General features: G+C 43.6%; 1 protein-coding gene across 2 annotated transcripts in view; it reads right to left on the reverse strand.

Moving 5' to 3' along the window:
* PTPRA (protein tyrosine phosphatase receptor type A) overlaps window positions 1-19771 on the reverse strand; it is a 261197-nt gene that overhangs the window by 176208 nt on the left and 65218 nt on the right. For both annotated transcript variants that reach the window (XM_073610999.1, XM_073610998.1), the window contains exon 2: window positions 14964-15135. The gene's annotated coding sequence lies outside the window, so the exon portion shown is untranslated. The remainder of the gene's footprint in view (window positions 1-14963; window positions 15136-19771) is intronic.

A 19771-nucleotide genomic window follows, 5' to 3' on the forward strand; every position in this document is an offset into this window, starting at 1 on the left:
TGCCATTTACAGCGCTCCCAAACTGCCCCAAAATGCTGTTTGCAGGATTTTTCGTAACTACCCGCAAGTGCACCACCCCAGTGTGAAAAGGCACACTGCAATGAATGGGAGGCGCTTTTCAGAGGCTATTTCTATTGCTAAAGCGCCTGAAAACCGCCTCCGTGTGAAAGTAGCCTTACTCTATGGCATTAGCATATGTAACAAATACTTATTACCGCGAATGTCCTTGTTTTTTCTACTTTGTCATACAATTAAAAAAAAAAATAAAAAAAATCAATAAACAATAGTTAACCTAATGTTTTTGTATAATGTGAAAGAGGATGTTATGCCGAGTAAATAGATACCCAACATGTCATGTTTTAAAATTGTGCACACTAGTGGGATTGAGACAAACTACGGTACTTAAAAATCTCCATAGGCGACGCTTTAAAAATTTTTTACAGGTTACCCGTTTAGAGTTAGAGGAGGACTTGTGCTAGAATTATTGCTCTTGCTTTAACGATCGCAGTGATAGCTCACATGTGTGGTTTGGACACAGTTTACATATGCAGGCATGACTTACGTATGCATTCGCTTCGGCGCGTGAGCACAGAGGGATGAGGAGCTTCCAATTTTTTTTTTTTTCCCTCTTATTTTACACTGTCCCTTGATTTTTATTTTTTTAAATCACTTTTATTCCTATTACAAGGAATGTAAGCACCCTTTGAAATAAAAATAAGCATGACAGGTCTTCCCTATTGAGAGATCTGGGGTCAAAAAGATCCCAGAACTCTCATTTACCTTTAAAATATACCATTTAAATTTATTTTGGACATTTTGACTTTAAAAAAAATAATTTGTTTATGCTCGAGAATGGTAAGCAATGTCAGAGTTCGCGCCATTCCTCCAACCGCATAGACCCGAGTGGGGGCCATCTTGCCCTGACTCAACTTCCTGCCCAAATGGCCGCATCGGATCACTTCCAGTTTTACCGGTGCCTCCATAACCCCAGTATTTAACGTCAAAGTAACAATGTATTTTTTTCTATGGGCTGGTCGGCAAATGGTTAGACAGTTCTATAAATACACACAAGGGAGAACTGCTTTACAAATCAGCTGATATTTGTGGAACTGTGTGTGATGATCATGTGTCTGAGTGCTCTGAAAAGATACATGCAGTCTTGCATTTTATGCTGCATAGAAGACATTTGATTGAGCATTATTGCTAAAGTGGGCTGGCTTGTCGCAGCCCCGTCTCCTCTCCATGTGGTCCAATGCCTGTGATGCTGTCCCTTGCCTTTCTTGGTGGGGGTTGGCAGATCTATCATATGCATGTCGTCCCTTTAGAGCTCTGGAGTTTGTGTGTGCCTGGCATTTACTAGCACTGTGATGCCTTTACGGCATCCGTGAGAAAGCACCAACTGGCAGAAAAACGCTTCAGCCGAAGCCAGCGAGATGCACCAGAATCAACTTTGGATCTCATCTGGAACCTTTGTTTTTTTATGTGATGATTGTTGTTGTGATTATAGTTATATGGCCGAGAATGACCTATTTTTAATATTCAAATTGTGAAATAAAATTGATTTTTATGGAATTTGACTGTTACCTTGACTCAAGTATGAAGCCTTTAAAGTCCCCTTGCTTGGGAATGGTCTTCTACTTTCCTGTTGGTATTGTTTTCTCTGTAAAGATAAACTATATGGCCAAAAGTGCACAGATGCCCTCCAAAACATGGAGTTCAGATGATTCTAGTGAAGTGTACTGGCATGTCAAATCATACAAATACATTTCAGACAATTGTGAGTGTCCAATCTTGTACAGTAGTACCAGTTTGAGGAAGACCTTTTTTTGTTCCAGCATGACTGTGCACAAGGTCTGCTACATAAAGACATGTTTTGACAAGCCTGACCTGGAAAAACTCAACTGAACTTAACCCTACTAACACCTTTGGGATGAACTGGAATGCCGTTTGTGAGCCAGGTCTTCTCGTCAACATCAGTACCTGAGCCTGTACAAATGCTTTTTTTTTTTTGGTTGAATTGCCACAAAATGCCCACAGATATATTCTAATATCTCATGAAAAACCTTTCCTGAAGAGTGAGGAGCTAAAACAAATGAAGAGAGGAGGGCAAAGTCTCCATTAATGTCCATGGTTTTGGAATGGAATGTCCAACAAGCTTAGGTGTGATGGTCAGGTGTTCAAAAACTTTTTAAAGTAGCTAAGTTGGGGTGATTTTTCAGCATCATCATAGTTCACAAAGACAGAAATGTTGAACCACACCTGTACAAAAATGTCAATTGTTCCAGACAGCAATCTCAAGTCTACGGGCACCTTTACTTCAGTATACAATAAGGTGACATGGTCTTAAAGCGGACCTTCACCCTCTTCCACATGTTCCTCCCATTCCACCCTTCCTCCCATCCTGCAGAAGTATCACGCTGTTTGTTTGTTTTTTTTTTACTTTTTTTGCAAAAACTGTCCGGGCCCGCCTCCCCAGACAAGTCATTCGCCTTAGGCGATTGACACACACACTGCCCACTGTACCTCCCAGGATATGCACATTTCCCAGGAGGCATAGCTTTTCATTCAAGGAAAGGAGGAGGGGGCAGGCCTATCAGCGCATGATCAAGAGGCCCGCTGAACCTGGAAGAGCCAGTAGGCCTCTGCATGACGTCAGAGAACATGGCAGTGTGGGACAGAGCTGTGGCCGGGCATGAGAAAATCTCAGCGGGACAATGCTGGATCCACTGGATGGGTGAGTATCTGAAATGTGTAGATACCACCTTCAGATAAGCAGGGCAAGAAAAAAAAAAATAAAATAAATGGGGGAATCAGTCGAAGCTGAACAAAAAAACTGAAATGATTTCCCTATACACACATTTGAGTTGGGTAGGGAAATCCTTTCAGTTGTGTCATTGACAGCGGAACTCCCCCACTGTCAGAATACACTATTCAGAGCTGAAGCCAATTGGCTGCTTGAGCTGACCGAGCAAAAACATATCAACAAGCCCATTCATGAACAGGAACAGCCAAACATGAATCGTAATTCGGCCAGTTCGTGCCGAACCGGACAAGTTTCAATCAATGTATGGCCAGCTTTACAGGCCCATTAATAAAGCTAGGAAAAATACATTTGTTTTGCCAAAATTAGCTTTCCTGTTTTTCTCCAGCTTATAAAATTTTAACTAGACTAGTTGTGCTGTCAGAGGGCGGTGTAGTGGAAAGCAGATATTTTGTTGAAGGGGAGGGTGGGGAACACGATCATTTTTAAAACGTGTACCACTAGTCAAAACAATTTTTATTTTAGTTTTAGACTAGGGGAACATTGAAACTTTTTCTTTTTATACTCGTTAGTTTTACATTTATATTGGCTCGAAATAATTCTACCACCCATAAACTATACCATGCTAACCTTCCCCACTCCATCCCCAGAGCTTCAGTGCGACAGCCCTAGGGGCAGCTTACGGTTAGGTAAAGAGCCTGGCCCCATCCCGTACCAAGGCTTAAGGCCAGTGCACATGGTCAGAAAATTATCTGAAAAAGACCGCTTTCGAACCGAACGTACGATAATCTGGCTGATCAGGACAGGTCGTGCGAAATTATCCGATGGCATCATCAGTACAGTTTTCATCCGAAAATACAAATACAATACTTCCAAATTTTACTCTGTTGTACAAAAATTTTCGTAACTTTAGAAAAGTCTTCATTTTTGATACTTTTGATGAGACTAGCATGCAAAAAAGGATGATCATTTGTGCGATAATCTCATCATGTGTACCAGGCTTTAGGATGTGAGTCAAGGTGTCCGACTTTTTGAATCTACATATCAGGTCACCCAGACGTTCCCAGCACTGCCTAACCTGAAAATAGACCTGATGGGCTGGCACCCTGAGGTTCCCACTATGCCTTCACAGTCTGGACTGGGACGGTATTTTGCACCTTAGGTTTAGTTTAATTATAAACTTGTACTAGGGAGTGTCTGGAAATTTTTATGCATATAGTGTAGACGACCATCGTAATCAATGTATATATGTAATCAATGTATGCCCTTAAACAAAAAAAAAAAAACAAAAAAAGACAAACGCTAACCAATACCTGGAACTCAAACTGAGGTTCCTACTGGTCTTCGCATTCGTAGTGACATTTGACTTAATGAATAGGACTTGTACAGCATTAAACACATCACACACCATATGGATTATACCCTTGAACATAACTGCAATGGATTATGAGCAAAATACAAAATCACGGACTCATGCACAGGCCCTGAAGAGTTAAAAAGAAAATATTAGTGTAAGAATGAGTGATTAGCACAGGGAAAAAAATAGCTTGTTCTAGGGATATTGGCAGCCGCTGTAGTGAAAGCATCATATATAGCAGCTGCCGCCCTCCTACAGACCACCTGTACATCATAGGACCACCAGCACCGCATACTAGTGGGAATTAAACACAATGAACACTCTGAAGTTCTCTGTGCTGGACGGGACTGACCACAATACAGACAGGGGGAACGGTGGGAGATGAAACCTGTACTGTGATGTGACATCAAACATCTGCTTCCAGACACTCTGGAGGAAACGCATGAAAAGGCCAGGACTGTCTCACAAGTAACCCCTACCACATATGTAACAGTGATCATAGGAATTTTAATATCAATTCTATAAAAAGCAAAGGCTCTACAAAGAAACGGCCCCAAGTCTCCAAGTGTATGCCCTGAGGATTGCAGCTACTACTGCTGAGATGGTCTGCAGACCATCCCAGCCCACCTTTCTAGATGCTGATACCTACCTGCAGAGTGACGATTACTTATGACTAAAGGAGAAACCACTATTCTTTGCAGCAGACATATATACACCTTGATGTTCCCTTTAATCTCCAGGATTGAGCAGAAAGACATTTCCCATTTGGTAATACAGGTAACAGCTGGCGAACAAGACTATTTCTACGCAAAGGTGAGCAATACTAAAAAGTAACTGGAGAGGAGACACTGAGGTTAGTTAAAGTAGATGTAAACCCGAAATTTAAATTTATTTTTTTTTTTATGTCATAATGTAGAGTATAAGATTTCCTATCATTTGAGCCCAGTCTTGCCACAAAGAGTTAATCCATCTCTGAGCAATCCTCTTTTATTGTTCAGTGAGATAAAACTTAAGAAACAGAGAAAAACTTTGTCAAATCCTCCCCCTTGCTGTGAGTGACAGGTGATTTACATATCTCGTGCACTAGCCTAAGACATGTATTATTTTTTCATTCCCACCCCCACTCCTTTCTTCAGCGGCTCTGCCAGAATTGGCTGTTCCACACCTCAGCATGATTTGGCATGCTGAAGTCATGTGGTTACTTTCCTGTCTTTTCACTGGATGTTAGAGATCATAGCAGAAGTTCAGTATAAGAAATACACAGGAGAAAATGCATATTGACAAGGGGAGTGTAGAGGTGGGCGGGGAGTCTACTGACATCACGACTCCACCCACCAAGCTCCAGACAACAGATCCGCCCACAGAATCTGCAGTTTTTCGGGTCTCATAACAGACAGAGGGGAGACATTTGACAGGTAAAGATACATGCAGGAGGCATGTATATCCTTATAGATAACCCCTATGGCAGGAGTTTAGAAAGGATGGATGACATTGGGTTTACATCCACTGTAGGGCTACTCTCACACTTTTGCACTGTGGTAATGCATGTGCATTGAAGTGCAATCATGTGAGCTGCATTAAGGCAGCCCAATCATTCGAATGGGCTACCTAATGCACCAAAATACACCAAAAAACATGCATGTACTATGTTTCGTAGCAAAAAACACCACAATTCATGAAAGCGTGTTGCCATCCGTGTTGGCTGCACTGCCCGTCCAATGGAAAGGCACATTGGGATACCGTTAAGAATAGCACTGCAGCTCACCCCTATGCAAAACACAAATCTTCATGCAATGCGGTAATGCATTAGCGCACATGTTACTGCAGCCAAAAGAGTGAACCAATCCTGACAGAAAGAAAAAATGGGAGCAATGAGGTAAAATAGAAGAGATAGGGAGAAAGGAGAGAACATGTTATGCAATATGACACATTCCACAAATTTTCACTTTAGGTGGAGTGCGCAAGGGCGGACTTGGTTTTTTGGTACCCTGGCTGCATCCCTGAGAAGAAAGTAAGCCTCATCAGCCTCCACCTATTTAAGGAGAATATACGGTATTTCTTTGAACATGTACACTTTTCTCCAGCTCCCAATGCCTGAAAACACTTGGCAGCAATGCAGTACAGCAACACACGTGGGAATTTGTGAATCAAGCTTTAAACTTATAGTACAGCAGGTGGCAACCTTTTAAAGCAGAGGAACCCTTTAAATAATTTTCAGGTCTTGGGAACCCTTACTAAAACCAATTCATTGGGGGTCAATGGGAAAAAATGCCTTTTACATGGTGTGTTAGTAGGACGAATGCAACATTTACAGTCAAGGTCAGAATGAAATACTTAGACAGCAAAAAAAAGTTCAATTGTGTTATACTGCTGGTTTTTCCAAGTGCCGTTGACCCTGTGAAACTATGGAGGCACCATCAAATGGGAGGTCAATCGACCACAGCCCAAGGAACCCCTTGCAACCCCCAGAAGAACCCTAGAGTTCCATAACCTGATCGAGAATGGCTGCTACATGTAAATCCATTTATACATTGCATCCTCCTATAAGCTCCTGTTTCTCACTGCCAAGTCAGCTCTCTTACCATCAAGAGGTGGCCTTGTAATCAACAGGAAAATGCAGACACAGGTAGGAGGATCTCGGTTCCATGTTCAATCACTAAGAAACTGCCATAAACTGATGAATCACAAGAATATCTAAACCAAATTGTAGGTTTTAGGCTTTCCTTGTGGTGGGAAACATGAGGAGATTCCCCATAACAAAAGGAATTACTATGTCACTCCCTTATTAAAAGTAGTTTAGGGTTAAAGAACACACCACACATACTCACCTCCACGCTGCAAAATCGGACTGATGCTGCATGTGTCACCTGCCAGTACCAAGCCCGAGAACCGAGCGATCACATGAAAGCGGATAACTCAGTTCACAGTCAACTCTGACCGAACAGTGGTGACTTCAGTCACTGCTCTCCACTTTGCCCCTCCAGCGCTCACTGGAGAGTCAAGCTGGTGGGGTGGCGGTCGCAGCTGGCTTCGGCTCTCAGCCAGAGAGCTGGAGCCACCTGTCAAATAGGCAGCTGGGTGGATCCCGACAACATGGTCAAGCTCTTCCAAGTGCCTTCAGTGGCTCTGTGACATCAGCTAATAGTGGGCTATAGCCTACTATTTGCTGATTCTGGCTAACAGGAGACCAAAAGTAAGTGCACTCCTGTGACTCGGAAAAAAAAAAAAATTATGGCCAAAAAAGCTCTGGCCATACCTCTTTTAAACTAGGGCCTAATAAAGTACAGTAATCCCTTATTAGGTCACTGACATCATAGGGGATCCCCCATAAGCCACAGAATCCTTACCCATGTCAAGACAAAAAAAAAAAAAAAAGCATCTCCCTTGAATCCTGCTCACTAGTTGATAGGTCTGTGAATAAGGGGCAGGACGACTACTCTTCAGGTTGGTGGTACATGAACGGTTTTGAAGGACCCCATCATTTCGCACAAATACAACCAATTCTGAGCAAATCCCTCTTAGGCCAAACCAACTGTCTCACCAATGGCTACCAGATCTGAATGTGCAGTGTATCTGAAGAAACTGCATTGTAACCCAAAGACAAACACCTACAGAACACCCTGCCCAATGTTAGGGAGATGAACAGAAGGGGAGATGTTTTATAGTTTAAATAGAAACAGGTGTAGAACCATTTCTAGTTTAGAGTAGGCTGCTAGAAAAATTTAGTTAGCTCCTCTGTAATCAGTGGAGCAGGGTTTGATTGCTTTGGGCTGTTCAGTGTCTCACAGGCTGCCGTTTTGCTACTACCCCTTATCGTCTAGATATTTTGAAAAGCATAGTGTGAGAGAGAGCAGGGCAGGCAGCTTGAATATTTAGGAGTGTTCGACCAATCCTTGGGGAGACGTGCCCAGTAGGTGGAGGGAGAGCTCATAAATGTTCTGAATTTTTTTTTATTTGCCTACAGCGACAGGGGCCGAGTGCCAGGGTTCAGCCTTCTGGAGAAGACCCCAGTGCTGGGGGCTCTGCCCCTGGGGCAGAGAGACGGATGAGGAGCCCTCTTTGAAGACATTAAGGTCCCAGCTTGGCTTAGCTGGGGGGCTACCGAAGAGAGACAGAGAGAGAGAGAGAGAGAACCTAGGTCAGAGACTGGATTGAGCCCGGAGAACAGGTGTGAGGAAGCTCAATTCGTAAACTGTTGGCACTATATAAATCCTGTATAATAATAATAATTATTATTATTCTTTTGGGACTGAGCGAGTACTTAATCCTGCTACACAGGAAAAGAAGCGAGTGTGGGATGCTTTCCCTTACAAGCCAGTGCAGTCACGAGCTGTGCATCACCTAAGGCTTGATTCACATTTGTGCAGATGGGTTCCGGCTGCGGGTCCGAAACTGTTCCTGCAGCATCGACCACCCACACAGAAAAATGCAGGAGATGTGTGTGGCTCCCATTAATCCTACTGGCACCCTCACACATTGGAAATCGCCACTGCAGCTTCCAGCAATGGGAACTTACTAGAGCGGCACAATCATTAAAAATTTGTGTTTTCAATTCAACCCCCTCACGATATTAAAGTGATTTTAAAGGCTTTTTTTTTTTTTTTTTTTAAATAACAAACAAGTTATAATTTCCTGCTCTGTGCAGTTGATTTTGCAGTGCAGCCCGGATCCTCCTCTTCTCGGGTGCCTCTTTGCTGCTCCTGGCCCCCCCCCCCCCCTCCCCCTCCAGTCAGCAGCTTCCCATTGGGGCACTGGAGCCGAGTGACAGCTTTCTGTGTCCATTCAGACACAGAGCCCCGCCCCTCTCCCCTGATCGGCTGACTGACAGCCGCGGGAGCCAAGGGCGCCGCTGCTGTGTCTCAGCCAATCAGGAAGACTGTCCCGGACGGCTCAGACACTCGTGGACATTGCTGGAGAGAGAAGGGGCTCAGGTAAAGAATTAGGGGGGTGCTGGGGGGGGTGCTACACACAAAAGTTTTTTAATCTTAATGCATAGAATGCATTAAGATAAAAAACCTTCTGCCTTTACAACTCCTTTAATCTGACATTTCCAGTATCCTATGTAACAAGTGCAGAGCAGTTCTCTGCTCACAGCTGACAGCTGTCAACAAAAAATTAAAAAAAGCCCATAAATTATTTATCACAACATTGGCTGAAAGATAAAAAGAAACATTGTATCATTTGGTTCTTTAGATCAAAAGGGATGAACTTCAGTCTGTAAAAGGAGGACAGTTTATTTAACCACTTAAAGACTAAGCCTTTTTCTGACACTTGTTGCTTCCAAGTAAAAATCTGTATTTTTTGCTACAAAAATTACCCCCAAACATTATATATATTTTTTGCATAGACCCTATAGAATAAAATGGCAGTTGTTGCAATATTTTATGTCACACTATATTTGCGCAACTGTATTTCAAACGCAATTTTCGGGGGGAAAAAATACACTTCAATTAATAAAAAAAAAAAAAAACACTTAATAGTAAATCCTTTTTTTTTTTTTTTTGTATAATGCGAAAGATGTTACGCCGAGAGTCGTGATCTAATTTTATCCAGAATTGTGCAGCTCTAGAACCTACACTCCACTAGTGCGGGCTGTGATTTTAAAGAGGGAGCAGGAAGCTTTTTCCCTGTGTTTTTAAAGGGGGGTTCCGGGCATTTTTTTTTTTTAAAGACTTTTAAATAAGGACACTTACCTGTCCAGCGAGCCCGCGATGTCGGCCCCCCCGAGGCCGATCTGTCCATCGGATCAGCAGGCGGCGCTTCCATTCTAAGGGAAACAGGCAGTGGAGCCTTGCGGCTTCTCTGCCAGTTTCCTACTGTGCATGCGCGAGCGGCGCGGCGCTCTGTGAATGGCCCCGTTGTTTCCTGGGACACTCACATGTCCCAGAAGGCAACGGGGTCGCTCACCTTAGGAGGAGGAAGCGCCGCGGAATAGGAAAAGGCAGATTAGGAAGACTGTCTAGCAACAGGGGTTTCAGGTAAGTTAAAAATTTTTTTTTTTTTTTTTCTATGAATTTTAATGCCATTTCCTTTTATAGGGTGGACCTCCACTTTAAGAGGCACGGCAACCCATTCAAATGAAAGGCAGAGCCTCACACGTGTGGACCAGTTCTGTGTCCAGTGCAGCCAGGAGCTGTGCAAATCAAAGAGAAAGTATAGTGCAGTCTAAGGTTGTGCAATGCCTCAAGCAAGTTCTCACCTCCTCCAGTTCCGGGTATCCCATGCTCCCCATTACTATCCAAGTTCCTGTTCAACTGTTCAATAAAAACCCTTAAAAGAAACCCCTAGACCGATTCTTGAGCCAGAGAAAGAAAGCTGAAAATGCAGTGTGCCTGGCTGTGCAAGCTATGAGTTGGGGAAATAGGCCCAATTACCAGCAGCTCCCACAGGGGGTAGCGCCACATGGGCAACACTTTTAATGGTTACCAGTCAGCCAAGGCATAGAGCCCAGGAAGTTATCAGCTCATTGGACTTCTGGCAGGATCAACAGGTATTTTTTGCATTTATCTCACAGATATAACAAAGCTGTGCTGTGCATGGAAGCATACGAGAAAACTTTCCGAGGTTGGTGCGCCTTTAATGCGTGCGGCGTGAGCTTGGATAGCAGATTATTAGACGTGAATCATTACAAAACAGATCTGCAGCCTCCTACACAATGCGTCAGCCTGGGCCCATGTGAAGGAAGGTCAGTGAGTAATAAAACACACGGCACATCTCCAGTCACAGGGAGAGGTCAGGGTGAGCTGGACAGATAGCAGTCACACTATGGAGAAGAATAATACTATGGTGATAAAGCCCAATTCCTGGCCCCCATGTGAATGCAGTGACTCATCCGCTAGACTTCGCCATACTCTGAATACCACTATTCATTCCAAATGACAAAATATCTCTGAAGTCCCATGTTAAAGCAAACCTGTCACAAAAGAAATTCAGAGACTGCCACTGCTGAGCTCTCCTTTCTGAGAAATGCTAGTTGCCTGGCTGAGTAACAGACCTGGAACAAGTAGGCAGATAAGGAGGTCTGACTTTTTGTGTGTCAATCTAAGATGCGTTTAGGAGACAAAAGCAGTTTAGTTAACTCACTGGAGAAGGAAGACGAGGAAGACGAGGAGGACCACAGCAGGGTAAGGCCGTTCTTTCACAATCCAATGTGCTTGCATCTGACAGGCAGCGCTGCAGGGGTTAATAATGATGTCACCCGATTGGCTAGGCCATGTGCCTGGGAAGTGTGAATCACAAGACCGGCTGAAGAGAATTACAAATGTTCTGGCAGGTGGAACCCTTCATCCAAACGCACTGCCTGATTATCTGGATGCCCAGAGTTAAAGGGGAACTCCGGATTTTAAATTTTGCCGTTTTTTCTAGCAACACAAAATGTAACAAAACGAATTCCATCTCATGATTCATTTGTTGTTAATTTAATAAGAATGGCTCAGCTGTGCCATTATGCAATTCCATTTCTTGCCATCGCTCAAAGCAAAAATAGTTCTAAAGTTTTAAAAAAATAAAATAAAAATAAAGTCATCCAACATATCGACATTCTTTGTGTTGGGGACAATATCGCAATCAGCTAGGTATTCCAGTAAATGCTGGGAGGGGGAATCAGCTACAGTGAGTGATGACATGAAAAGCTGAATTGCACACAAGGAATTTTTATTTTTGGTTATAAAATATATATATATATACATACACATACACACACACACACACACATATATATATATATATACACATACATATACATACACACACACATATATATATATATATATATATAGAGAGAGATAAAGGATATTTGCACCTTGTGGTGAACCCTCTGTATTTGCTCTCTTGAAGATTGTAGACTGACAATGACACGCTCACCTCCTGGAGAGTGTCCTTCACTTGCCTGGATGTTGTGAATGGGTTTTTCTTTACCATAGAGAGGATCCTGCAATCATCCACCACTGTTATCTTCCGTGGATGTCCAGGCCCTTTTTATGTTGCTGAGCTCACCAGTTGCTGCTCTCTGAAGGATTTGTTTTTGAAGCCTTACAATGGCCTGTTTCACTTGTATGGACAGCTCCTTTGAACACATGCTGTAGGTTCACAGCAATAGATTCCAAATGCAAATATTACACTTAGAATCAACTCCAGACCTTTCAACTGCTTAATTGATGAAGAAATAACAAAGGAGTAGCCCACACTTGGCCATGAAACAGCTTTTGATTCAATTGTCCAATTACTTTTCGTTCCTTGAAAAAAAAAAAAAAAAAAAAAAGGGGGGGGTGGCTATTCTTAACCTACCTGGTGGTATGATTATTCCGGATTTTAGGTGCTGAAAGCGGTACAATTATTTTGCATGGAAATTTGGCGTTTTATATTGTAGGTCTGTAAATCTTAACAATAACACACTTAAATCTGTCCAAACCAGAGTCTAGTAGATATCCCGGGTATGATAAAGTTTGAAACACAAAAACATAAATTATAATATAATAAAAATAAATAATTAAAAAAAAAAAAAATAGTAATAAAATAAATTTCCCCACAATTCACTATCGCTCAATTCTGGAAGTGTTCTAATTTACTATCGCTGTTTTCTAGCTGGTCTAAAGCCACTTTTGACGTAAAGGGACACTTTTTGGTTGCTATGGACAATCTCCAGTTTCCAGGCAGAAAGAACAGTATATATCATATAAAACTGCATGCAGGGCATGGGCCAAAGCACTGGGGACAAAAGGGATGTGAAATCATTTCATACAGTACTGTAATCTGTAAGATTACAGTACTGTATGTGTTATGATTTTTACTTTTTTTTTTAATTTGCCGCCAGGCTCCGCCCCCGTGCGTCGCGCCGCACGCAGGGAACGGAGCCTGGCACGGAGAGGCTTCGGAGGAGGACGGAGTCCTCGGACACTGCGGGTGACATCGCAGGATCCCGGGGACAAGGTAAGTAAAGCCGCCCCAGGATCCTGCAATGCGATCCCGAGTGTGGCTCGGGGTTACCGCTAATGGTACTGAATTTTAACCCCGAGCCACACTCAGGAATACCGCCAGGGAGGTTAAGAGCTGTGATTCCTAAATTAAACCTGAGTGTGCACTTTCAGCCCATATCCATTATAGAACTATAGCTTGAATATGTTTTGGTAAATACCCGAAAAAACTAAAATTGTGCCAGTGTCCAGATATATATGGACCTAACTATTATATATATATATAAATATAAAAAACACACACACTATATTGTCAAAAGTATTGTGACACCTGCCTTTACACGCACATGAACATTAATGACATCCCAGTCTTGGTCTGTAGGGTTCAATATTGAGTTGGCCCAACCTTTGCAGCTATAAACAGCTTCAACTCTTCTGGGAAGGCTGTCCACAAGGTTTAGGAGTGTGTCTATGGAAATGTTTGACCATTCTTCCAGAAGCACATTTGTGAGGTCAGGCACTGATGTCAGACGAGAAGGCCTGGCTGGCAGGCTCCGCTCTAATTCATCCCAAAGGTGTTCTATTGGGTCGAGGTCAAGACTCTGTGCAGGCCAGTCAAGTTCCTCCACCCCAAACTTGCTCATCCATGTCTTTATGGACCTTGCTTTGTGCACTGGTCCAAATCAATTGGTGGAAGAGAGAATTATGGTGTAGGATTGTTTTTCAGGGGTTGGGCTTGTCTCTGTCGTTCCAGTGAAGGGAACCCTTAGAGCAGGGGTGTCAAATTCAATTTCATTGTGGGCCGCATCAGCATTACGATTGCCCTCAAAAGGGCCGGTTGTATCTGTAAGATTAGATGTCCAGCGCATACCCTCCCCTTACATTAGAAGTCAAGAGCCACCCCACCATCAGAAGTTGAGTTGCCAACTCTCCCTTACATCAATGCACCCCCCTTTCCTTATGCTACTGCTGGGAAGAAGCTGGTGCATTGCTTGAAAGCAGAAAGTAAGGGTCGGGAGGAGAACCTGAGGGCTGGAGCTCTCCTGCAGCTGCAGGAGAGGTGCGAGGGACGCGAGGGCCATATGAAATGACCTTGAGGGCCGGATTCGGCCAGCGGGCCTTGTGTTTGGCACCTGTGCCCTTGAGCATCAGCATACCAAGACATTTTGGATGAATTTCATGCGTTCAACTTTGTGGGAACAGTTTGGGGATGGCCCCTTCCTGTTCCAACATAAGTGCAAACCAGTGCATAAAGCAAGGTTCATAAAGACATGGATGAGCGAGTTTGGGGTGGAGAAACTTGACTGGCCTCCACAGAGTCCTCAACCGATAGAATACCTTTGGGATGAATTAGAGCGGAGACTGCAAACCAGGCCTTCTCCTCCACATCAGTGATTGACCTCACAAATGCTACAAATGGAAGAATGGTCAAACATTCGCATAGACACACTCCTAAACCTTGTGGACAGCCTTCACAGAAGAGTTGAAGCTATTATAGCTGCAAAGGGTATGCTAACTCAATATTGAACCCTACAGACTAAGACGCCATTAAAGTTCATGTAAAGGCAGGTGTCCAAAAACTTTTGGTAATATAGTGTATATTTATTTTTTTATATTATATATACACACACACACACACACACACACACATATACATACTGATATGATGCCATAAGAACAGCAACACTGACCTTGGCATACAGACATCATCCATTCTGAGAATCCCCTATTCAAAATTACTGACAAAAAAGGAAAGTATACCTCTTCTTCCATAGAAAGTGGGTTAGCGGTCAGCAGTATACAGATCACGGAGTCTTCAGGAGCAGTAAAGTGTAATCTCTGAATTCAGGCCCAGAAGCTAAGCCCTTAACCATGGTATTAAACTCTAAAATGTAAAAAAAAAGGAGTTTCAGCAGTGGCCCTTGGTACTCACCTTGTGTGCTTCTTTAAAATCTTGCCTTTCTTTTTAGACAATCCAAAGATCGCAGACCCCAGGTTCAAGGATTGCAGGTGGCTTTGCAGAGTTCTACGGAGCCACCCTTATGTGCATGCTTCCGGAAGACAAAGGCTCAGTTAAGGGAAGTTCAGGGAAGCCACACAGGAATCTGGAGAAAATAGTGGTGAATAAAACACAATGTAAACTGGTTCTAGATATTTCTTAAATCATTTATGTTACTCTGCTAAACTGGTATGCACAAATGTAATCAAGATAAAAAGTATGGAGGCTTAGAGTGGATGTAAACACGAAATTTTTATTTTTGATGTCATAATGTAGAGCAGGGGTCTTCAAACTGTGTCCCTCCAGGTGTTCAGGAACTACAATTTCCATCATGCCTAGTTATGTCTGTGAATGTCAGTTTTACAATGCCTCATGGGATGTGTAGTTCTGCAACAGCTGGAGGGCCGTAGTTTGAGGATCTCTGATGTAGAGTATAAGATTTCCTATCATTTGAGCCCAGTCTTGCCACACAGAGTTAATCCATCTCTGAGCAATCCTCTTTTATTGTTCAGTGAGAAAAATCTTGACAAACTGAGAAAAACTTTGTCAAATCCTCCCCCTTGCTGTGAGTGACAGGTGATTTACATATCTCGTGCACTAGCCTAAGACATGCATTATTTTTTAATTCCCACCCCCACTCCTTTCTTCAGCAGCTCTGCAGGGATTGGCTGTTCCACACCTCAGCATGATTGGGCATGCTGAAGTCATGTGGTTACTTTCCTGTCTTTTCACTGGATGTTAGAGATCATAGCAGAAGTTCAGTGTAAGAAATACACAGGAGAAAATGCATATTGACAAGGGGAGTGTAGAGGTGGGCGGGGAGTCTACTGACATCACAACTCCACCCACCGAGCTCCAGACAACAGACCCACCCACAGAATCTGCAGTTTTTCGGGTCTCATAACAGACAGAGGGGAGACATTTGACAGGTAAAGATACATGCAGGAGGTATTTATATCCTTATAGATAACCCCTATGGGAGCAGTTTAGAAAGGATGACATTGGGTTTACATCCACTTTAACTATAACTTTGGAGTAGAAGACAATCCGCAACTCCATACATGCTCTTCAAATTTATTGTTGTGAAAAAGGCCGTTATGACTGAAACGCGTTAACATCTGCTGTATATATTCATCTTTTATGGAGTTACAATAAATTTGGATCTATTGAATAGCATTGTATGGAGTTGCAGATTGTCTTCTACCCATTTACTTTGTTAGCAGCTGAGTGATTGTACATCCGACACCCGACAGCTCAGGAGAATCTCTACATAATCTGGAGTAGTAGCGCCTTTTTCTTTTATTGATTGTTTACTATAACTTAAATCAACGCCCAACCCCCCCCCCCGTGCCTTCCTAGACCACAAATCATGCTGCAAGAGACAGCCAGAGCCTGTTGGTAGAGCTGTTAAAATAAGAATCAATTTTTTTGCTTAATGTAAAGATCACGATTCTCACGGCGTAACATCATCTTACACATTATACAAAAAAATTGGGCTAACTTTAAGGTTTAGTTTCCTTTTTATTCATTAAAGTGTATTTTTTCCACAAAAAAAAATGTGTTTGAAAGACCGCTGCGCATATACAGTGGGACATAAAATATTGCAACAACTGCCATTTTATTCTCTAGGGTCTCTGCTAAAAAAAATACATACATATATATCATGTTTTGGGGTTCAAAGTAATTTTCTAGCAAAAAATAAAAATTTTAAGTTGTAACCGACGAGTGTCAGAAAGGCTTAGTTTTTAGGTGGTTAAACTAACCTCATTAACAGACTGAAGTTCATCCCTTTGATCTAGAATGTTACAATGTTGCTCTTCATCACCATCTAAGCGATGTTGTGATAAACTTGGCAGGCTGCCTGTTTTTTTTGTTTTGACAGAGCGGTCATCAGTGAGCAGAGCACTCTCTGCACTGAATCGAGGAAATGCCGTTTTAAGATTGTGAGGGGGGTTGAATCGCAATCTCAATTCTTTAACAATTAATCGTGCAGCTCTACCTGCAGGCATGCTGCAAGAGACGGTCAGAGGCCGCGGGCCTGCTGCAAGAGACGGTCAGAGGCCGCGGGCCTGCTGCAAGAGACGGTCAGAGCCCGCGGGCCTGCTGCAAGAGACGGTCAGAGCCCGCGGGCCTGCTGCAAGAGACGGTCAGAGCCCGCGGGCCTGCTGCAAGAGACGGTCAGAGCCCGCGGGCCTGCTGCAAGAGACGGTCAGAGCCCGCGGGCCTGCTGCAAGAGACGGTCAGAGCCCGCGGGCCTGCTGCAAGAGACGGTCAGAGCCCGCGGGCATGCTGCAAGAGACGGTCAGAGCCCGCGGGCATGCTGCAAGAGACGGTCAGAGCCCGCGGGCATGCTGCAAGAGACGGTCAGAGCCCGCGGGCATGCTGCAAGAGACGGTCAGAGCCCGCGGGCATGCTGCAAGAGACGGTCAGAGCCCGCGGGCATGCTGCAAGAGACGGTCAGAGCCCGCGGGCATGCTGCAAGAGACGGTCAGAGCCCGCGGGCATGCTGCAAGAGACGGTCAGAGCCCGCGGGCATGCTGCAAGAGACGGTCAGAGCCCGCGGGCATGCTGCAAGAGACGGTCAGAGCCCGCGGGCATGCTGCAAGAGACGGTCAGAGCCCGCGGGCATGCTGCAAGAGACGGTCAGAGCCCGCGGGCATGCTGCAAGAGACGGTCAGAGCCCGCGGGCATGCTGCAAGAGACGGTCAGAGCCCGCGGGCATGCTGCAAGAGACGGTCAGAGCCCGCGGGCATGCTGCAAGAGACGGTCAGAGCCCGCAGGCATGCTGCAAGAGACGGTCAGAGCCCGCAGGCATGCTGCAAGAGACGGTCAGAGCCCGCAGGCATGCTGCAAGAGACGGTCAGAGCCCGTAGGCATGCTGCAAGTAATGGTCTGAGAATATTGTTGTGCTAAAAGGGATAGAGGCTGAACATGATATGCAATCTTTCTGACAGTGGAGGCATGCTTCAGGAGATGATGACTGGAGGCGCATTACATGAGACTGTTACAGATCACTGCTATAAGGGCCCTTTCACACTGATGGGTTCTCATTGACTTACAATAGAAGGTGCGTTTTTGGTGAACTATTGAAACATTGCACCAAAGATGCAGCATGCAGGATTTTTCAAAGCTTAGCACTTCTGCAGTGTGAAGAGTTACATAAGGTTTAATGGGGAACCATTTTCATGCTCTTTAGTTACCCTATAAAAAGCGCACCAATGTGAAATGGGCCTTACAAATCAACACAAATCACTGTCTGCAGGGACCCCGAGGGGCGCACATTGGGCATCAGGGCCTTACACTGTGCAGTATCAGTTGAACCTCAGGAATGACAAAGTGTCAAAATAAAAAATGAACCTGTTCCAAGTTTTTTTTTTTTTATAGAGATAACAGCATTCTAACTTTTCTCTAACTTCCACTGGCTGCATACTTATGTAAAGGGCTCTTGAGAGGAGTACAGAGGCAGAGTGCTGTGATGTGATCAGGAAGCGATGTACAGCACTCTGTTGCCGCCAAAGCCACCCCCCCCCCACCACCACCATCCATAATCTGCTTGCATTGCAGAGAGAACAACAGAGACTTGGTTATGACTTCAATGGCTCTAAAATAAGGTATGTAATGAAAATAGAAACGTTTTAAAATTACGAAAAAAGCCATTAGCATGTTGATGAGGGAAAGGAGCAAGAAGGGAAGGCAAAATATAAGCAGATTAAACTTCAGCTTATTGAATAAAAGCATGGTTCATGAAATGAATGGTCTGGTTACAGGGTCTTTTTAATGACGCCCAACTTAAAAGAAGAAAAACCTGTTCTTAGGATTTTAAGTATGACTGTAAAATATTATATCTATGCAGCTTTTGGGTCTGTTTGCCGTACTCCTCCTCCCAAGGCCAACATCACCAACAACTTTATAGCAGCTACAAAACTCGGATTATTTTATGACTGCAGACATTTCATTTGCTTATACAGGGGGTCCCCGGGTTACAAACAAGTTAGGGTCTGTAGGTTTGTTCTTAAGTTGAATCTGTTTGTAAGTCGGATCAGGTACATTTTTTAAGTGTAGCTCCAGCCAAAAAAAACTATTTTTAAGCTTTTTGGATAGCATAGGGAAGGGTTAACACCCCTGTAACATTTGTTTTGCTGTGTGTGCCCCTGTTCAGAAGATTTCACCTCCCTTTCTGTCCCAATGACAATTGGATTGTGAAAATTTTGGGTTGTTGTGGAAACAAGCCTTGGTGATAAAGCATCAGTGGAGGTACCTTTTCACCATTATAGCTCTTACAGGAGTGAATTTACCTTCCTAGGGGTAGATTTCCTCTCACTTCCTGTTGTCTCCCTCCGTTTGTAAGTAGGAGTTGTTTGTAAGTCGGATGTTTGTAACTAGGGGACCCCCTGTATTACATTTGTGAAGGAAAAGAAAAAAAAAAAAAAAAAGGAAGGGGGAGAGCGAGTGGGGGGAGAGAGAGCGCATGAGGAAGGAAGGAAGGAAGGAAGGAAGGAAGGAAGGAAGGAAGGAAGGAAGGAAGGAAGGAAGGAAGGAAGGAAGGAAGGAAGGAAGGAAGGAAGGAAGGAAGGAAGGAAGGAAGGAAGGAAGGAAGGAAGGAAGGAAAAAAAAGAAAGAAAAAGAAAGAAAAAGAAAGAAAGAAAGAAAAAGAAAGAAAGAAAAAGAAAGAAAGAAAAAGAAAGAAAGAAAGAAAGAAAAAGAAAGAAAGAAAGAAAAAGAAAGAAAGAAAGAAAAAGAAA

Source organism: Aquarana catesbeiana, linkage group LG01 (assembly GCF_042186555.1).
Source record: "Aquarana catesbeiana isolate 2022-GZ linkage group LG01, ASM4218655v1, whole genome shotgun sequence".
Lineage (NCBI taxonomy): Eukaryota > Metazoa > Chordata > Amphibia > Anura > Ranidae > Aquarana > Aquarana catesbeiana.